The 5,378-nt window shown below is 46.7% G+C and overlaps 1 long non-coding RNA gene across 1 annotated transcript; it reads right to left on the minus strand.

Moving 5' to 3' along the window:
- Positions 1-1,799: 1,799 nt before the first annotated feature.
- Positions 1,800-3,372, minus strand: LOC140214479 (uncharacterized). The gene is made up of 2 exons (XR_011891409.1): positions 2,936-3,372; positions 1,800-2,039 (listed from the first exon to the last, which is right to left on the minus strand). It is a non-coding gene; the product is annotated as an uncharacterized lncRNA (long non-coding RNA).
- Positions 3,373-5,378: the final 2,006 nt, after the last annotated feature.

Consider the following 5,378-nt stretch of genomic DNA (forward strand, 5'->3'; position numbering starts at 1 on the left):
GCATGCACATCTTGTGGTTTTGCAGAAAACTTCATCCGCGTCTACCAAAAGATGCATGTGCATGCTTAAAAGGCGTTTTCGCACAAATCCGTGCGCGGGTGCTAAAAAGAGCAGCATCGGCATGCTTAGCACGTCGTTTGGTAGAAATCCACGTGCGCGTTCTGCAAAAAGCACCATTTGCATGCACATCTTGTGGTTTTGCAGAAAACTTCATCCGCGTCTACCAAAAGATGCATGTGCATGCTTAAAACGCGTTTTCGCACAAATGCGTGCGCGGGTGCTAAAAAGAGCAGCATCGGCATGCTTAGCACGTCGTTTGGTAGAAATCCACGTGCGCGTTCTGCCAAAAGCACCATTTGCATGCACATCTTGTGGTTTTGCAGAAAACTTCATCCGCGTCTACCAAAAGATGCATGTGCATGCTTAAAACGCGTTTTCGCACAAATCCGTGCGCGGGTGCTAAAAAGAGCAGCATCGGCATGCTTAGCACGTCGTTTGGTAGAAATCCACGTGCGCGTTCTGCAAAAAGCACCATTTGCATGCACATCTTGTGGTTTTGCAGAAAACTTCATCCGCGTCTACCAAAAGATGCATGTGCATGCTTAAAACGCGTTTTCGCACAAATGCGTGCGCGGGTGCTAAAAAGAGCAGCATCGGCATGCTTAGCACGTCGTTTGGTAGAAATCCACGTGCGCGTTCTGTAAAAAGCACCATTTGCATGCACATCTTGTGGTTTTGCAGAAAACTTCATCCGCGTCTACCAAAAGATGCATGTGCATGCTTAAAACGCGTTTTCGCACAAATGCGTGCGCGGGTGCTAAAAAGAGCAGCATCGGCATGCTTAGCACGTCGTTTGGTAGAAATTCACGTGCGCGTTCTGCCAAAAGCACCATTTGCATGCACATCTTGTGGTTTTGCAGAAAACTTCATCCGCGTCTACCAAAAGATGCATGTGCATGCTTAAAACGCGTTTTCGCACAAATGCGTGCGCGGGTGCTAAAAAGAGCAGCATCGGCATGCTTAGCACGTCGTTTGGTAGAAATCCACGTGCGCGTTCTGCAAAAAGCACCATTTGCATGCACATCTTGTGGTTTTGCAGAAAACTTCATCCGCGTCTACCAAAAGATGCATGTGCATGCTTAAAACGCGTTTTCGCACAAATGCGTGCGCGGGTGCTAAAAAGAGCAGCATCGGCATGCTTAGCACGTCGTTTGGTAGAAATCCACGTGCGCGTTCTGCCAAAAGCACCATTTGCATGCACATCCCCTTACAAAAATCATTGCAGACTTGCTGCAGAAATTCTCCATACCCCGAGTCACCCGGGATGCAGAATATCTGAAGACAGGTGACAGACTTTCTGTCACCCCCTGTCACCTCCCAGCGCCCAATTGGTACACCCTTTCTGCAGAAATTCTGCATACCCCGAGTCACCCGGGATGCAGAATATCTGAAGACAGGTGACAGACTTTCTGTCACCCCCTGTCACCTCCCAGCGCCCAATTGGTACACCCTTTCTGCAGAAATTCTGCATACCCCGAGTCACCCGGGATGCAGAATATCTGAAGACAGGTGACAGACTTTCTGTCACCCCCTGTCACCTCCCAGCGCCCAATTCGTACACCCTTTCTGCAGAAAGTCTGCTCAATCTGTGTAGCTGCAGGATACAGCATTTCTGCAGAAAGTCTGTCGAGATTGTGGTCACAGGATTACAGCATTTAGGCAGACATTAGAGAGAATTTCTGTAGCCCCACTATGGGGAACTGGCATGCATGCATGCAATAAAATAACAGACGCAATAGTATTCTTTGCACATTTTATTTGTCTCCGATTTCTTCCGGGCTGCTTGGTTGGGACCAAGAATATCGCTTCCAAGGAATGAAGTAGTGAGTACCGACATCTCATGTGTGTGGCAGTGACCGTCTTGCACACACCTTGTCGCAGCATGCAAATCAGATGCTTTGACGCGCTGTTCAGCCTGCAGAAGTGCCGCAGGCTCCCAAGTGGTGTAGATTCCTCTGGCTCACAAAATCCTGACATCCCTAAACAAGAAGAAATGTTCAGTTTACTGTAAGCCCTGCTGAAACTGTAAACTTGTGACATTGTGAAACGTCTCGTGCAAACAGCTACATGAAGCTGCATGGTTGCACAAATACCCGAATATTACATTACAGGCAGTTAATATGTAAATGGAACTGGAGCAAACATGAATCTACTATAAAAAACTTCACACAAACGCACGTCTGTACCAAGTCAAATGCGAATTGCACAAGCAGAAAACTCGTTAACACATGATAAGCGTTCGAAAACGTAATTTATTTATGCGGTGCAACAAAGCCCTGCCCCAAAGGACGATGCATTGAAAAAGAACAGACTCCCTCTTTTTCATGTGAGAAAACAATTTTTTCCATTAAAGGTAGATACTGTTGTTGAAATCTCGGAACCATTTACAAATACACGAAAACACATGACACCCAACGCAAGAAATACAGGCTGTCTGAAGACACTATATAAATAAAAGAACTTGCATACAAGCTAAAATCTGGCCATGCGTCGTACACAGCAATCGGGTGCCATCTCGCGCAGCCGTTAGCTGTGAAGACGACCAATCGACGTACCTCTAGAAATGGCTATGCGATTTCTCGCTGAAAAATTACGTACAGAAATAGTAACTTTCCCTGCTTGAATTTTTGCGTCTATTCAAATCAAACAGTCCCCGGCGCAAGGAAACTTCACAGCAGAAAGCAAATAATCGATAGATTTTGGCAACATCACGTTTTAGGGCAATTTTCATCAAACTGTTCGCTAAATGCGCCCTGCGACAAGAACGAACATTCGAAAAGCACGATCATTTTTGTCACGTTACTAATCATCTTGTTATCCGTACAGAAATGCACACTTCACGCACCACAAGAATGCGCGTACGCACCGGACTTACCTTTCTAGGCGTGCTCGGTAAACGAGTCTCCGTGACAGCTGCTGCCGCATCGCACAGGTACCGCATGAAGGACAGTCTGTGCACGGTGCCTCCGGCGTCAACAGCGTAGAATTGCAGATGAACTACAGCACGTGATAGCACAACTTTCAAAAAATTCTTCCGCGCACTGTGATGGAATGCGAGCGCAGCGAGAGTACCATCGGCTTTTCATGAGCCGGTAACAAAGAAAGCGCGACCGGGTCATAACTACGATAATTGGCATCGGCACACCACACGAAAAACACTGAGAGCTACGTTATGCAGTCACAGGGGTTTTGGATCATTAATACACACAAAAATCACCACAATTCCTCTCGGCACGGCATGTACACTACCTCATCGGTCGCCGTCAATGCGGCGTGCACATGGCGTGCAGGCGTGCACGCCGTGACATGTCGGTGACCAGGTGAAGACGGGCAAATGATCTCACCCGTAATTTTACCGGTGCCCGCGGCCAGCGCCTCCTGGGGGCCGGCGCCGAAAGCAACCACGCAGTCGGTGGTCGGATGGATGGTGTCGGCGTCGCGCGGTAGATATGTCCTTAAATTCAGGCTGCGGTTCGAGCCATAGTATAACTGCTGCATTTAATGTACGTTATGTAACAATTACCTTATTTCAATTAGTATTAAATAATTGATTTATATAACTGCCATTATCAGACTGTTCTTGTAGCAATCAGTGACAAAGTTTTCAAAATGCTAAAATGGCAAAACAGAGCGCAATGATAAAATGTGTCATGGTTCAGGATGCGCACACGTGTGTGTGTGTGTGCTTGTGTGCGTGTGTGATTCGTGGGTGGCTGAAAGGTGAAGCCGATTTAACTGTTATAAAATGTGTCATGTAGAATATATATGGCATGCATATTACATACAAGTCTACCTACTTGCCGTCCACACAGTGTCTGCAGACAATATGCAGACAATCTGTAGACTAGCTCTACATGGAGGTGACTGGTGGGTGACTCATGGGTGACTGAAAGGTCAGACCTATTGAACCGTAATTATAAAATGTGTCATGGTTCAGAATATGTATATATATGCGTTTATATATAGATATACATCTACACACACACACACACTCGCTGGGCACGCATATTACAGACAAGTCTACTTGCAGTCCGCACGGTGTCTGCAGACATTCTGCAGACTAGGTCTACGTGGAGGTGACTGGTGGGTGACTCATGGGTGATTGAAAGGTCAAAACTATTCAACCGTAATTATAAAATATGTCAAGGTTCAGAATATGTATGTATATATAGATACATATACATATTTACACACACACTCACTGGGCACGCATATTACAGACAAGTCTACTTGCAGTCCGCACGGTGTCTGCAGACATTCTGCAGACTTAGTCTACAGAAAGGTCGAGTCTACAGATAGGTGACAGGGGTGACTGATAGGTGACTCATGAGTGACTGAAAGGTCAAACCGATTTTTGTAAGGGTCTTGTGGTTTTGCAGAAAACTTCATCCGCGTCTACCAAAAGATGCATGTGCATGCTTAAAACGCGTTTTCGCACAAATCCGTGCGCGGGTGCTAAAAAGAGCAGCATCGGCATGCTTAGCACGTCGTTTGGTAGAAATCCACGTGCGCGTTCTGCAAAAAGCACCATTTGCATGCACATGTTGTGGTTTTGCAGAAAACTTCATCCGCGTCTACCAAAAGATGCATGTGCATGCTTAAAACGCGTTTTCGCACAAATCCGTGCGCGGGTGCTAAAAAGAGCAGCATCGGCAAGCTTAGCACGCCGTTTGGTAGAAATCCACGTGCGCGTTCTGCAAAAAGCACCATTTGCATGCACATCTTGTGGTTTTGACAAAAACTTCATCCGCGTCTACCAAAAGATGCATGTGCATGCTTAAAACGCGTTTTCGCACAAATGCGTGCGCGGGTGCTAAAAAGAGCAGCATCGGCATGCTTAGCACGTCGTTTGGTAGAAATCCACGTGCGCGTTCTGCAAAAAGCACCATTTGCATGCACATCTTGTGGTTTTGCACAAAACTTCATCCGCGTCTACCAAAAGATGCATGTGCATGCTTAAAACGCGTTTTCGCACAAATGCGTGCGCGGGTGCTAAAAAGAGCAGCATCGGCATGCTTAGCACGTCGTTTGGTAGAAATCCACGTGCGCGTTCTGCCAAAAGCACCATTTGCATGCACATCTTGTGGTTTTGCAGAAAACTTCATCCGCGTCTACCAAAAGATGCATGTGCATGCTTAAAACGCGTTTTCGCACAAATCCGTGCGCGGGTGCTAAAAAGAGCAGCATCGGCATGCTTAGCACGTCGTTTGGTAGAAATCCACGTGCGCGTTCTGCAAAAAGCACCATTTGCATGCACATCTTGTGGTTTTGCAGGAAACTTCATCCGCGTCTACCAAAAGATGCATGTGCATGCTTAA

This window comes from Dermacentor andersoni, unplaced genomic scaffold, assembly GCF_023375885.2.
Source record: "Dermacentor andersoni unplaced genomic scaffold, qqDerAnde1_hic_scaffold ctg00000198.1, whole genome shotgun sequence".
NCBI classification, from domain to species: domain Eukaryota; kingdom Metazoa; phylum Arthropoda; class Arachnida; order Ixodida; family Ixodidae; genus Dermacentor; species Dermacentor andersoni.